This window comes from Panthera tigris, chromosome F2 (assembly GCF_018350195.1).
Source record: "Panthera tigris isolate Pti1 chromosome F2, P.tigris_Pti1_mat1.1, whole genome shotgun sequence".
In the NCBI taxonomy this organism is placed as follows: domain Eukaryota; kingdom Metazoa; phylum Chordata; class Mammalia; order Carnivora; family Felidae; genus Panthera; species Panthera tigris.
In genome coordinates, this window is record NC_056676.1 from 69,837,482 (window position 1) to 69,852,546 (window position 15,065).

The following is a 15,065-nucleotide window of genomic DNA, read 5'->3' on the forward strand; positions in this document are numbered from 1 at the left end:
AACTTACTGTGTATATCTCCTTTTGTGAAGGGTCTGTTTGAGCTGTTTTTGCACTTGGGGAGGGAGTCTGCCTGTCCTGTCGACACGCGGGAGTTCTCAACAGGTTCTGGGTACAAGCCCTCTGTGAGATACATGAGCTGCTGTCTCTGCCTGCATGATCCTTTGAATCCTCCCGGACCCCTGTGAAGTGGATGTTATTACCTCCGCTTTGTTTTAGAGAGGCAGAGACTGACGCACAGAGAAGTTAAGCGAAATGCCCAGAGTCACACAGCTATACCGAGTAGCAGAGTGGGGATGCAGACCCACTCGTGTGTGACTCAGGGCACTGACATCCCGAAGAGCCCAGAAAGCGTCTCTCCTCTACACACAAATCCTTGTATCTCCCTGGCAGCCTGGAAGCGTGCCGTCCTCAAGCCAGTGCCCGGCTGGGTTATTTCAGTTCACACTCGCTCCCTCTGCTTCGCACATACCAGACCATCCTGGGAAGTAGCCGGCTCCCAGAACCCAGTTGGGACACTGTCTCCTCTGGAGGATGCCACGGGGCTTTGAGCTGCTCTGATGAAAGACAAACTGTGGGCAATTTTATGGGCCTCTGAGGATGCTGGCAGGGTTAGCTCGTGCCAGGAATAACAATGAGGGGCCCAGGCAGGCTTGCTGCCAGCCCTGCTCTGGGACGCGTCCCTAGAGGAGGTGAGCCAGGCAGTGGGGAGGGAGGAGGCCCATGGGGGGGGGGGGTGGGCAGGGCTGGGATTCTTGTCCACAGCTGTCTCAAAGAAGGGCTCCCGGGTGCCCCAGGGACCCCGAGAAGGGGAAGGGGCCCCTGTTGCAGTCAGAGCAAGTGTCTGGGGGGTTTTGTGAGGGCAGAAACCAGAGCAGCTACAATCATCAACAAGCTAGTCAGAGTGGCGAGCCCTCGCCGAGGGCCCCCGACGTGCCAGGTACCGTGTCTGCACGTCGTATCCCTAGTAGGTGCCACGTGGGGCTGCTTTGCACTTCCTAGCTTCGTGCTCACAATAGTCTCATGAGATAGGTATAATTAAAATGTCCACAGGAGGAAACCGAGGTTCAGAGAGGTTAAATGATTTGCCTAACGTCACATCGTTTGTAAGTGGTTGAGGTGTAGCTAATTCTAAAGCCCAGTCACTCAAATGCCATGCTCTGATGCCTTTCTGTTCAACAGAATTGTGCCAAATTTCGACTTTTGGTCAAGCACTCCATTAGGTGTCTCGTCAGGGGAATATAATGTTGAACAACATCCGTGTCTTTGGGCCGTGTCGTGGGTTGAATGGTGACTTCCAAAAAGATATGTCCACATCCCAGAATCTATGAGTGTGGGCTCATGTGTAAAAAGGATGTTTGCAGATGTAATTAAGTGAAAGATCTTGAGATCATCCTGGGTCACCTGGGTAGTCCTAAACCCGATGACAAGCATCCTTACAAGAGACAGAAGAGGGGAAGACAAGGGAGAAGAGAAGGCCATGTGAAGACAGAGGCAGAGGCTGGAGCAGTGTAGCCACAATCTGGGGAATGTCTGGAGTCACGAGATGCTCCAAGGAGGAAAGACTTCTTCCCTTGAACCTCCAAGGGGGCAGGGCTGTAGTGTATAGTCTGTTCGTTAGACAGAGTCACTATGTCCAGCCCACACACACTGAAGAGAATTACACAGGGCTTGAGCCCTGGAAGGCAGGATCAGGGGGGGCCATCTTGGAGGGTCCCCCCCTTTTCCCCAGAAGGCGGGAATCCTCCCTTCTATTTCTCTGGCTCTCCCAAGGCCCTGGCTCCAGGCAGAAAGGAAGAGAGAGAAGAGTGTGCATTGACCGTGTGTGGGCTACTGAGCTGGATTCTTTATATACATCCCATTATGTGGTATCATTTGAACCCAGCAAGGGTTCTGTTCCCATGGAACAGAAGGGGTAACTGAGGCTCAGAAATGAAGGCCACACAGTAGCATATTCGAGTGAGTACTGGTCCTTATTTTGGCCGCATCACCATCACCTGAATCTCTGGGCCCATGCACAGAGTTTCTCACTGGTAGGTCTAGGATGGGGCTGGAGAATTTGTGTTTCAAACAAGTTCTTCGAGGAAGCTGACTGCAGGTCTGTGGACCACGCTTTAGAACCACTGGAGAATCATGGTTGCAGCCACGGGGGACCCCCTGAAGTGTTAGCGGATTAACAAATGAAATACATTTCTTGCTCAAGTCACAGTCCTACCAGACTGAGCTGACTCTCCTGTTCTTGCACTGACTGGAGCATGTGGTTCCCCCAAGGTCACCTTGGAAGGGGAAAGAGGGCAGAGGGTCATGTGGGATGTTTTAAAGGGCCAGGCCTGGAAGTGGCTTTCCTGCCTTTGGCTCATGGTCCATTGGCCCAAACTCAGTTACATGGCCCGAAACACCCACAGGGTCGGCTGGGAAATGCAGTCTTCCCAGGAAAAAGAGGCGGTATGCCTAGCAGGCTGCTGGTCAGGGTGAGGCTGGTCCTTGGTCTCAGATGCTTTCCCCCTTCATCTCTTGCCTTCTCCCTGGTTCAGGTGCTTTTACTGCACTTTCTCATATTAGCCAGTGTCAAGGGATTTTTTTCCTCATAAAAATTGAAAAAAGAAAAGCGGAAAGAGACATTTCTTGGGTCCGTCGGCCCATTCTGGGGTCATTCGCCTTCACCCTCGTAGAGGGCCGGGTGCTCAGCGGAACAGCTGTCCAGCGCTTTGAAAGCTCCCAGCATGTTTTCCAGGGTTTCTTGCATGAGTTTCACTGCTACTATCTTAAGCAATCGATGCAGGGCCGCCGTCTTCAGTATTTGGAGCCCCCTTGGCCACTGCTCCTTCAGTGCCCGAACCCTTGACCCAGGGCTTCAGACAGGCTCCGTCCAAGTGAAGAACGTGACGCTCCTGCCACTCTGTCCCCACTGCTCCGGAGTGCTCCAAGTGCGACTGCCCCAAACATCTGCAATTTCCAGCTGTCGTGCCTTTGTACATACTGTGACATCTGCCTGAGCTCCCTGCCTTCCCTCCAGACTCAACTCAAATGAAGCTCCGTGAAGCGTTCTTCCATCAGTCCAGTGAGTGCTCAACTTGCCCTCATTCCGGAGCAGAGGCATAGACACACCTCCCTGTCTGTGCCCACAGTGCAGCACCTGCCACGGCGTCTGTAGACTCCAAAGGCCTCTGCCATGCCCAGCTTTCCTTGTAGAACGTGAGATGTTCGAGGGGAAGGGCAGTGTGGCATCCTTTATGGGCTTCTTCATCACCCGCAAGACTGAATCTAGAAACCTCCCTGGGACACGCAAAGCCCTCCCCAAGATCCAGAGGTGAAGAGTGACGACTCTGGCACTCGTTTGAGTCCCAGCTCCACCACCTGTGGGTTGTGTGACTCCGGGCAATTTGTTAGCTTCACTGTACCTCAGTTTTCCCATGTGTGCAGTGGGGCTAATAGTCTAATGCCTAGTCAATGAAAGAATGCGCTGGAGGCCCTTCGAACAGTGTCAAGTACCTGGAAAACACTCAAGAAATGCCAGTCATCTTTCTGTCATCATCATTACTCTTTGCAACCTTCTCACACACCTGCTGTTCTTATTTGCTGACGATTTTGATGGTCTCGCATGCACCCGTGCTTTTGTGCTGGATGATTCTTCCTCCTGGAGGTCTCTATCTTTGACCTGTTCATTCATTCATACCTAGTCACTCATTCATTCATTCATTCGCAAAGTTTTTGCTGAATCACAACTGCTCACCCTGTAGACTCATTTCAGTCAGCCCTTCCTTGCCATTCCTACTGGATTTACAACTCCTGTTTTTAAGTTATTAATTCTTCTGTAGCTCTCTGAATAACTTGAAAGCAGAAAAAAATGTCCTTTTCCCCACTGGATTTACTTCCCTGAACCCAGGTCCTAATATGGCTGCCACATAGTAGGAGCTTGATCAATATTACTGAATGAATACTTGAATGCCACGCATCTCTGAATCTGTCCCCAATGCCTAGGATATTGTAGGTGCTCACCTAGGACTCTATTCTCTTACATGAAACCAAATCACCCTGCATTCCTAGCGCCTAGAGGTTGTGATTGGGGGAGAGCCACTTTTAATCAGCATATCTGGATGTTTGCCACTTTCTGAACCAGAAAGCTTTCCCTGGTCCTGTTTGACCAAAGTTAAAGGTGACCAGTGGGGCTGTCTTCTGAAAAGTACAAGAGGATGCCATTTGCACCCGTGTTCCTTGGACCGTTCTGAGAGTCACCAAAGACTCCTCAACTGCCGTATCTGCTGACCCAGTCCAGAGTGTATGTCTCATGGTGTCCTGGAACCCCAGTGCCTGGGAATCAGGGAGGAAGGGAAAGAAAAGGAGAGGAAGGGAAGAAGCGGGGGAGGGAGGGAGAAAGGAAGAGGTCCTTCCCCATTGGCCAACACCTTAGAGATGAAGAATTGGAGTCAAAATGATTGTCGCACTAAGCCAATGCTGTGGATGGCAGCCTTTGGCCAAAACAGTCCCTCAGGCCTTCTTTCATGAATCTGATTTCTTTGGCCGCTGACATCTGGTCTTGCTTTGCAAGGTGGCTCTAGAACTGAATCTGTCTCCTTTCTACCTCACCTCCTATAATCGCTGGGCTCTTTGGCTCCTTGGAGGTGGCAGGGTGGGAAGTTTGCTCGCTCCGGGGCGCGCTAGGATAGCACTTTGTGTGCTGGGAGTGGCCTTACTGCCAATGTTGGGATCTGGAAAGGCTGAATCTGGCATCCATCCCATGAGACCCCCTTAGGGGGACACATGGGCTGTTGCCTGTTTATGTCAGGGAGGAACTGCAAATGATTTTATAGACATTTTTCCCCTAATACTATTTATGGAAGGTTGTTCTGACGTTGTCCTAACGTTAACTTCTTCTCATCAATTGTCCTACCTAAAACCACGTATAGATCCTGGGTGTTTACTTTTCTTGACTCCTGTGAAACAAAAATAGTATTAATTGATATTTCAATATGTGACAGAGATTTTGCATGATGTTTTCTCATTTGACTCCTTTATTCTTCACAATAATCCTGCAGAATAGATATCACCAGTCCCTGTTCCAGGTAAGGGAATTGTGGCTCAGAGATCTTAATTTCACATCGCTGGTATCTTTTCATTACCTATACAATCTGACTGCCGCTTTAATGGCCCTGCATGAATCACTTGCAGGGGTTTTTTTCAGGCTACTTTGGCAATCAGTTTCTTCTGCATCACACATTACATGTCTCGGCCACTGTGCTTGTATTTCGTGGTCTCCTGTAACATGGACTCAAACACTAATTTGTTTGTAGTTATTATTTCTCGAAAGGAAAAAAAAAAAGGCCCACTTATGTTTCTCTTCTTTTATCTTTCCAGACCCTGAGGGGCTGATTCTCTGCAGCTCTTTTGGAGCAGATGTGACCGGGAAATCAATACAGCCATTAGATTAATCTGCGGCAACCGTAATGTCATTGCATCTTTCGCCCTGTGATGTTGACAGAGATGTCAGAGCTAGGAGGAGGGGAGGCGCTTCAAAGAAGGAACGGGGCCTCCGAAGTGAAGGGGAGACTTGAAACCCCACGGAGCCTCACTTAACGGACGAAGGATTGCGGGTGGCTGCCTCTGGCATCATCGGGTCTTCTGTCAGAGAATGCAGTGACTTGGCAACGGGCAGAGCAGGGGGACCTGTAAAGCTCGGACATCGGGAGGCCTCTCGGGAGGATGAACTCGGCAGCAGTGGAGCAGTAGCCCGGTCTGGACTCTCTTTTCTTATTTCCAGATTCTCAGCCTCTCCCGAGGCAGGGCGGGGGTGGGAAGACCCCATGGGATTTCCTTCCATTGCATCTGGCCTTTTAAAATTATTATTCTCATTATTATTAATATTTCCTGACACAAGGAGAGAGGGTGTCCTTTATAAGCACAGCGCTGGGTTCTTGGAAAGCATTCAAGATATGTTTGGATGGTGAAGGCTGCTCCCGTCCACAGCGCACATTGGTACGGAACGCCTGCTAGTTCGGGCACTGCTCCAGGTGCAGACGAGGGGCTGTGTGGGGGGGGGGGCGGGATTTCTGCAGTGAACAAAATAGACAAGACCCCTGCCTTCAGGGAGCTCACATTCTAGTGGAGACCAAAATCAAGCTAAGCCATTAGCTTGAGTTTTCTCTCCCGCAGACTTGGCCAACTGCCCCCCCCCCACCCCCAATCTCTTCTCCTCTTCCTTTGTAGAGCAGTGGTTCTTATCCAGGGGCACTTTTGCCACCACCCCCACCCCCCGCCCCACCCAAGATATTTGGCGATGCCTAGAGACGGTGTTTGGCTGTCATGACCTGTGTGTGTACGCATGTGTGACTAGCGTCTGGCTCGTAGAAGCCAGGGATGCTACCCAACATCCTGCTGTGCTCAGGACACCCCCCACAACGAAGACCTGACCCCCGGGCCTGATGGTGACAGTGGAGCCACGCGGGGACCTAAATCGCCATGTGAGGAGAGCTGTCTGCCAGTCAGAGACACTCAGCTCGGACTTTCATGAGAAAAGGTGCGTTTGGGGATCTCTCCTTCTTAGCAATGTAGTCTACCCTGGCAACTCTCGTCACCAAGTCTTGTCAGTAATTCCTGAACGTTAAGAATAGCTAACGTTTATTGAACATACGCTGTGAGCCAGGCACTAAGCTCTCTGGGTGTAAGGTCTCATTTTTACCTTCATACCAACTCTTCAAAATAGGTACTACTATTATTCTTGTTTTACAGATAAAGAGCAAATGTTCAAGGAGGCCAGCAGGCCAGGTAAGTGCCGCATGGAAGTTTCATGCCAGATTTCAGCCTCCACCACTTAGAGCAAGTTCCTTTGTCTGTTGTTATAACCTCGCCATTGGTGACACTTGGGAGTCATAGTAACAGTTTCCCCTTCAGTCCCGTTGCCTCCAGTGTAGACACTGCAGATAGAATGACTTTTTAAAAATCAAATCTGAACCGGGGCGCCTGGGTGGCTCAGTCGGTTAAGCATCCAACTCTTGACTTCAGCTCAGGTCAGGATCTCGGGGTTTGTGAGTTCAAGCCCTGCACCGGGCTCTACGCTGACAGTGCAGGGCCTGCTTGGGATTCGTTCTCTCCCTCTCTTTCTGTTCCTGCCCCACTTGTGCTCTCTCTCTCTTTCTCTCTCAAAATAAATAAATACATTAAAACATTTTTTTAAATTAAAAAGAATAAGACAATTCTGCCCACCTTCCTTCATTGACTCCCTACATTGTTTCAGGATAAAGTGCACACTCCTGGCCAGGGCATGTGGGTTCCTCCATAGTCTATCCCAGATTGTCTGCTACCTTCATGGTCTCTTGCTCCTTCTTCCTTTGGCCATGTACCCCGGCCTTCACCCTCACTGCAAGAGAAAAGGAATATAATTTTTTTTTAAGTTTATTTGTTTATTACTTTTTTAATGTTTTTTTTTTTTTTATTTTTGGGAGAGAGAGAATGAGTGGGGAAGGGCAGAGAGAGAGGGGGACACAGAATCCGAAGCAGGCTCCAGGCTCTGAGCACAGAGCCCTATGCAGGGCTCGAACTATGAACCATGAGATCATGACCTGAGCCGAAGTCAGAGGCTTAACTGACTGAGCCACCCAGGTGCTCCAGTTTATTTATTTGTTTTGAGAGAGAGAGAGTGTGTGTGGGAGGAGCAGAGAGAGAAGGAGAGACAGAATCCCAAGCAGGCTCTGCACTGTCAGCATGGAGCCCGACATGGGGCTCGAACTCATGCATCATGAGTTCATGACCTGAGCCGAAACCAAAGAGTCAGACGCTTAACTGACTGAGCCCCCCAGGCGCCCCGAAAGGAATATTCTTTCTCCATAATTATTCTTGCTGTGCAGAGGGAATCACAGTTAAAGTAACAAGCTTCCCCTGTATATTTCCAAGAGTTCAAGCGAGGATTGTTTGAGCATCTCCTGGGAACACCAGTGAAAGGATTCTTATGTTGGGTGGGAGGCTCATTCCAACGAGACACTGCAGCAGTTTTTCAACACACAGCTAATTGCATAATGTAAGGTGAACCCAGGTTTTCATCTTTGTTCAGCTCTCAGATTCTATTTGTTCCATTAAAAACCATATTGGCTTTGGAGACTCATTTGGCAATATCACACTACAGCAACTTTACTCCTAATTATACTCCCCAGAGGACTCTCATGTGCGAAGGAGAAATGCAGCATTTGTCAGAGCGCAAAACTGCTAAGCCAAGTGTACGTCCACAGGAGAATGGACGAAATGAACTCCTACAAAGAGCGTAAACGAACTATAAATAAGTGGATTCGAGCGGCCTGTGCTGCGTCTAAATGAATCTCAGAAACAGTCTTAAGCATCAAACCGTCTCAAAAAGGTAGATATCGGATGATGTCACAAATAATGTTACAAATTGTGCCATTCGGGGTCCCAGTAGGAAACGAAAGGCGAACTTGGAATTCTGGAAAGAAGGAAAGGAAGGCACCTTTTCCAGGGGTGGTGGGTGTGGCGGACTGTTGCATGGCCACAGATTCCCACATCGCTCCTTCCGTCCCGCGGTGGAATCTGTTTTTCCATCCCCATTCATCTGGGCTGGTTTTGTGACTTGTCTTGATGAGAGACTGTGGCAAAAGTGACTTCAGGTAGGCTACACCGGGCCTGAAGTTTTCTCCCTTCACACCTTTTTAAAAAATGTTTTGTTTATTTTTTTGAGAGAGAGAGAGAGAAAGCAGGGGAGGGGGAGAGAGAGGGAGACAGAGCATCAGAAGCAGGCTCTGTGCTGTCGGCGTGGAGCCTGACGCGGGGCTCAAACCCACGAACCACGAGACCGCGACTTGAGCCGAAGTCGGATGCTTCGCCGACTGAGCCACCCCGGTGCCCCTCTGTTCACACTTTTGAAATGCGCCGACATTACACAAAGGGGCCTGCACCAGCCTGCCAGAGGCCTTGTGGACAGAAAGACCCAACCGCCAGCCAGCGCTGACTGCCAGACGCGTGAGTGAGGCTGCCCGGGGCCCAGCCGGCCCCTAGCTGACCACGAGCGGGCTACCGACGTACGAGGAGGGCAGCCAGAACCGCTCCGAGCCGAGCTTCCTAGCTGAGTCCAGCTCAGATTACCAACCCACAGGGTTAGGAACAAGACGCTGGTTAATATTTTCAACTATTAAGTTTTGGCGTGTTTCGTTGGGAGTATATAATCCACTTAGAAGGGTCAAGGAACCCAGAAGAGGAGCTCGGGCATTGAAGTACAGTGGCAAGGTAAGAGTTCCCGAAGCAGCGATGTCATGGGAGCCCGTGGGGGGCTGTGGCCGCACAGGGGGGCGCCTGGCAGAACCCTGGAGCCCCAGAAGGGGGGCAGGGATAGAATAGGGGAAGAGATACCCCAATCTCCCTCTCCTCCTCCCTCCAGTCTCCTGCCAGGCCCTCCTGCTGGCTGAGCCCAACCAGAAAGCAGAAGGCAAGGGGGCTTGGGTGATGCCATCGACGAGGCCAGCCTCCTTGGCACAGAAAATGGATCCGGGTGGGGCTGGGGGTAGACGGAGACTCGCGGGGACATATGTTGTTGCTGAACAGCAGACTGTGAGAACATTTAAGGCAACGCGAGGCCGCCAACTCCGGATAGACTTCTGCCTCTGGGGAAGGAGGGATTTCTACCTGACGCGGGGCAGTGAGCGTTTTCATATGCGTGTTTCTGTACATGCTCCATGTGAGAAGGAAGGAGAGGAGTTTTATGCAGGCCCGCCAGGCACCGGCCCCGCCACCCTGCTCTTCCGCAGATGCCGTAAGGAAGTCGGGTCTCCGCGCACCCAGGAGGGCGTGGAGAGGAGAAGAGGGAGGAGGCCGAGGCGCTTTCCCGGGCCCCGTTGCTTGGCCCGTGGCTGCTGAGTTTCATGCTTAGGTCTGTCCACCTCCAGCCTCTTCGTCTGGGTGACAGACCCTTCCTGGTGTCACGGCAGGTGAATAAGTTTTGCCCAGATCTCTCTGTCTGTCAGGGCCTCCCCCTGTCCCTCCACCCCTCCCTCCCCTTCTCCCTCCTTCCCTTCGCGCACTTGAAGACGGGAGAAGCCATGAAAGGATCCCTGGATATTATTGGTGTAAAAGGAATGTTTACGGTAAAATAGGGTGTGTGAGGCCTGCCTTTTTAAAAACAGCACCTGGGGTGACGGATAGGCATGTTTTTCAAATTCAGCTGTCAAAGCCAGGGCAATCATCGCTGCCTCCTGGGTGGAAAGTGATTTACAATTTTCCTCTTTAGTGCCATCTTAAGACAAACAGGCACGCTCGTTTCCATGGAGAACCCCCTCTTCCCTCTGAGGTGAAAGCCCGCTTGACTGTCCTCCCTTCCTCCTCTCTTTCTCGCTTTCCGATCTCCTTCTTCTTCATTTACTCCACAGTGTCTTTTGCTTTTCCCTCCTCCCAGCCAGCTTTCTGTCAGCAGCGGGGCAAAGGCACAGCCTGGGTCTCACCCCAGGGAAGGGTAAGGCTCGGCCCTCCCTCCTACCCCTGCAGAGTGGTTCTTAGAATCCTTCGGGGCCTGAGAAGTTTACACCCTAGATCTTTGGACTGTTGTCTTCCTAAGAGCTTGTTCCGAAAAGAGCTCCAAGTGGCGAAGCAAGCCTGGGCCCGTGGCAGCTGTGGCCTGGTCCCCGTTCTGGTCCTGTGGCCACAGATCTGTGTGGCCTCAGGCGGTTCACTTCACTTCTCTGTTTCTTTCCTTGGAACGTGAGAATAACTGTCCCAAGAGTTATCAAGAGAAAACGATGGGAGAGCCCTTCCTGTGGGTTCTGCAGGTCAGCAGCTGGCACCCTTGACTTTGGATCCTGAAGTTTATTTATTAACCGCCTTCACGGAGGATGGGAGGGTCCTTGGAGGAGACCCCCAAGAGGCCAGAGCAGAGGGGAGGGCTTGCCGTGGCACGGGCAGGCCGAGCCGGTGGGGCTGCCTTCCTGCTTTGGGTCTGTGGAGTTTCAGTGTGCCGGGGTCTGGGTCTGGGTGTTTAGAACAAAAGAGGAAGAGCGAGCTAGTGTCAGAGTGTGTGTCTGTGGCCTGTGAGTAGCTCTGAATGCGTGCCCTAAGTGTGTTTGTGTAGGGTGAAGGCGGGTCTTCCCGCACGTGAGCGTGCCTGCGTGTGCAAGTGGCTGTGTGTGTGTGTGCGTGTGTGCGCATGTGCGTGTGCACGTGCATGTGCGCCCTCTCCAAGGGTGGGGGCAGGCAGTGTGAACAACAGCCACCCGTTTATTTTGCATCAGGTCCGGAGGCCCCAGTAACGATACGAGTCCTCCACATATGGTCAAAATAGCCCGATGCTCAGCTCTGAGCGGATGGGGCTGGCCTGGGAGATGTGGTGCCCTAAACAGAGGCCCCTCTCTCCTTGTGCCGCCCGCCCGGGGGGTGAGGTCTCCACCTGGGAGCAGATGTGTGTCCTCGTGGCTTAGTTCTGCTCTGAGGGGGGATTCGGTGTCAGGGACTGAAGCTCAGGTGTTCGCGCATTTCCAGAATTTGTCTGATTTTAATCCGGGTTTTGTTGTTGGTAACTGCAAGTATGTGTGTGCTCGGTTCCAGCTAAATATTTGATGGTGCTTCTTTCCTTTATCCTTCCTCCCTCCCTTCCTCCCTTCCTTCCCTCCCTGCCTCCCACACATACTGAGCACCTTCTCTGTGCCAGGCCGTGTTCCATGGGCTAAGGACACAAAGATGATTCAGAAATGGTCCCTGTCCTTGAGAAACATCTAGTGTATTGAGAAAGGAAGATAAGCCAAGAAGCTTCAGTAAGAGAACACAGCCATGGACGGGGCCATAGGGCGTCTGGGAGCACAGAAGGGAGCCCTTAGTCTCTCGGGGGCTCCGTGAAAGGCTTCCAGGATACCGGGTACTTGAACTAAATCTTGAAAGTCGAGGAACTCACCAGCTTGGGGAAGTGAGGATAATAAAAGCAATTTTGTAAGAATAGCTGCTACTTTCCAGCAGGTGGTACTTTGGGGGGTAGGACAGAATCATCTACTCACGTGTGGTGGACGCTAAGAGGTCACACAGCTCTTTGTTAAAAATGAGCTGTGACACCGCTTTGTGCTAGAGGAGATACGTTAACTGAAATGGCAAGCGATTCAACGCAAACACAGATTAGGTGGTGAGCCCCCTCTACATCTTTTTTTTTAAATTATTTTTTATTTTTTATTTTTAGAGAGAGCACGAGCAGGGGAGAGGGCCAGAGGAGAGAGAATCTTAAGTAGGCTCAACGCTCAGTGCAGAGCCCAATGTGGGGCTCAATCCCACAACCCTGGGGTTATGACATGAGCCGAAATCAAGAGTCGGACGCTCAACTGACTGAGCCACCCAGGCGCCCCCTTCTACCTCTTTCATTTGCCAATTTATACTTCCAAGGGAGTGAGTACAGAGAAGGGAATGAACAGTTACTGAGTACGTACCATATGTCAGGTAGCTTTAAATGTTACCTCACCAACAGCTCTGTAGTGGGGCTGGTTAACCCCATTTCATAGCTGAGGAGACTGAGACTCAAGCGAAGTTTCTTCCCCAAACAGCAGGTCTCTGAACCTATAGTGCAATCTATAGTGCTCTGTCGCCAAGCCTGTCCTTTGTAGGCATTGTCTACCCGCGTCTTCTATTGTGAATGTAGCATGATGGCTAACAGACTTCTTGTCAAGGATCATAAACTTGGAATTCAATATAAAGTCACTATTATTCCAGAAAAAAAGAACCTGGATGCCTGCTCCTTTTGAAAAAATAGCACGCCTTAGTGAGATGGACTATTAATATACATTGTCATGACATCAGTATTGCAGGAGCCTACTTTTGGAGAGCCAGGATGCTGCTAATTTGCATACTGCTTTGCATTCATTTGCATCTGCTCTCCATATGCAAAATCAAATGCAGCTAATTAGTGCAACCTTGTTACAATGGGAAGCAGGCCCAGCCTTCTGTGCCAGGGCATACAGAGCCCAGAACAGGGACCGAAGCTACCCAAAGCCAGTCACTTTCTGGGTTGGACATGCCTGAGAGTGGAAAGAAGGATGCGTGCTCTGAATGAAAAGTAAGGTCGCTGAGTATCTCTATTTTTCAAATATCCCTTTGAAGTAATTCCTGCAGACGGAGAGAGAGAGAGAAAAATCAAAGAGTGTGACCAGAACTGTGCTTCAGGTAGAGCTTCGTTGGAGAAAGGGCACAGGATTTGAAGCCCAAAGGCCTCAGGTGAAGTCAGCATTGGAGATTGGCTTTGCCACTTCTAAACTGTGGGACCTTGCGTTTGTGACGACATGGTGGGACCTAGAGGGCATTATGCTGAGTGAAATAGGCCGGACAGAGAAAGACAGATACCATACGATTTCACTTAGATGTGGCATCTACAAAACAAAAGAAATGACCAAACAAACAAAGCAGAAACAGACCCCTAAATACAGAGTGCTGCCAGAGGGGAGGGGTGGGGGGGATGGGCAAAATGGGTGAAGGGGGACCGGAGGCACAGGCTTCCGGTTATGGAATGAGTAAGTTACGGGAATAACAAGTATAGCATAAGGAATACAGTCAGTGGTATAATAGCCTCGTGTGCTGACAGAGGGTAGCCGCACTGTGGTGAGCTGGGCAGAACTTCTAGAGCTATTGAATCACTATGTTGTACACCTGAAATCAAGGGAACGCTGTGTGTCGACCATACGGCAATGAAAACAAACAAAACAGCAACAACAGAAAACCAAACTGTGGGACCTTACACTTCATGGGCTTGCGGGGACCACATGGGGAAAAACGGACGAGAACGTACTTTGTAAGCATCGGAGCGCAAAACGGAGATGAGGCCTCTAGGCCATGCGTCATTATGATGCAGGGTGTCCCAGATCTGGTCAGGGTCTGACACTCACAGTCTCGCAGGGTCCGGACCCTGGATGTGATGGGAAGTGTGTCCGTGTCTGTGGCTGTGTCTGAGTCTGTGTCTGTGACCGTGTCTGTGTCTATATCTATATAAGCTAGCATTTAATGAGCACCTAAGAGGGACCAAGCATTGTGCTAAGTACATCGCATTCATATTTCATTTAATGGTTCCCTTGACCACCCTGAGAGGTGTGTATTTTTCTGACCCCATCTTACAGATATCTCCGTAGCAAAAACATGCCTGCCAAGGGTGCGAGGATACTCTTGCCAAATGATCAGAATGCTCTTTCTCCTGAGCAGTGATGTTGACATTCGTGGTTTATTTCCCCCTGACTTCCACGTTTCCAGCCTCCGGGTAGATACGGTCTTTCTACTAAGCTACTTCTTTCAGATTTGCCTAGTTGGGATCATTTTGATTTGATCTTGGCTTTAGTTCTATGCCATGGGAGGACTCTTTTTTCAACTGGTTGTTTTGATTGGACTTAAGTATTTCAGCTCCATAATAACAGGTCATCAGTAAGGATGGTCCATTCTGTGAAGAGCAGCTCCCATCTCCCAAAGCAGATTACATTATTGCTCAAAAATATTCACTGTCTCTCGTGGCAGTAGGAGTATGCTTCCCATGGAGATACGGCCTGGCCATGTGGCTTTGCTCTGGCTAATGACATGTAGGTGGAAATGATATGTGTTGCTACCAGGCAGAAGACAGCCTGTGGTTTGCTATATCTTTTTTCTTTCCTTTCTGACATGATGCTGGGCCATGCTCTGAATGGAGTCTGCTCCACAAATGGGTCGTGGAGGCGAGGCAAGTTGGAACCGCTGGTGGTAAGTCTTGTACATAGGAAATGAATCTCATACGGGGCGCCTGGGTGGTTCAGTTGGTTAAGCCAGCTTTGGCTCAGGTCATGATCTCACAGACTGTGAGTTCAAGCCCCGCGTTAGGCTCTGTGCTGACAGCTCAGAGCCTGGAGCCTGCTTGGGATTCTGTGTCTCCCCCTCTCTCTGCCTGTCCCCTGCTTGTTCTCTCTCTCTCTCTCTCTCTCTCTCTCTCTCTCTCTCTCTCTCAAAAATGAATAAACATTAAAAATTTTTTTAAAGAAATGAGTCTTATATTGTCGTAAGCCTCTGAGACTGGGAAGATCATTTGTTATGGGAGAATAACAGCCTATCCTGATAAAAACATTCCCTTTCTTTTGAATATGATGTGTTTAACTCTCAC

General features: G+C 50.4%; 2 long non-coding RNA genes across 5 annotated transcripts in view; both read left to right on the plus strand.

Annotated features, from left to right (window-relative positions):
* Window positions 1–8,682, plus strand: part of LOC102951043 — a 274,243-nt gene extending 265,561 nt beyond the window's left edge. For 3 of the 4 annotated variants that reach the window (XR_006213224.1, XR_006213223.1, XR_006213226.1), the window contains 4 exons: window positions 5,354–5,971; window positions 6,344–6,512; window positions 6,725–6,760; window positions 8,143–8,682. This is a non-coding gene — a long non-coding RNA (uncharacterized LOC102951043). The remainder of the gene's footprint in view (window positions 1–5,353; window positions 5,972–6,343; window positions 6,513–6,724; window positions 6,761–8,142) is intronic. The other variant, XR_006213225.1, reaches the window with a different exon arrangement.
* A 96-nt stretch (window positions 8,683–8,778) lies between these two features.
* Window positions 8,779–15,065, plus strand: part of LOC102954788 — a 74,487-nt gene continuing 68,200 nt past the window's right edge. Inside the window, exon 1 of the long non-coding RNA XR_006213021.1 lies at window positions 8,779–9,223. This is a non-coding gene — a long non-coding RNA (uncharacterized LOC102954788). The remainder of the gene's footprint in view (window positions 9,224–15,065) is intronic.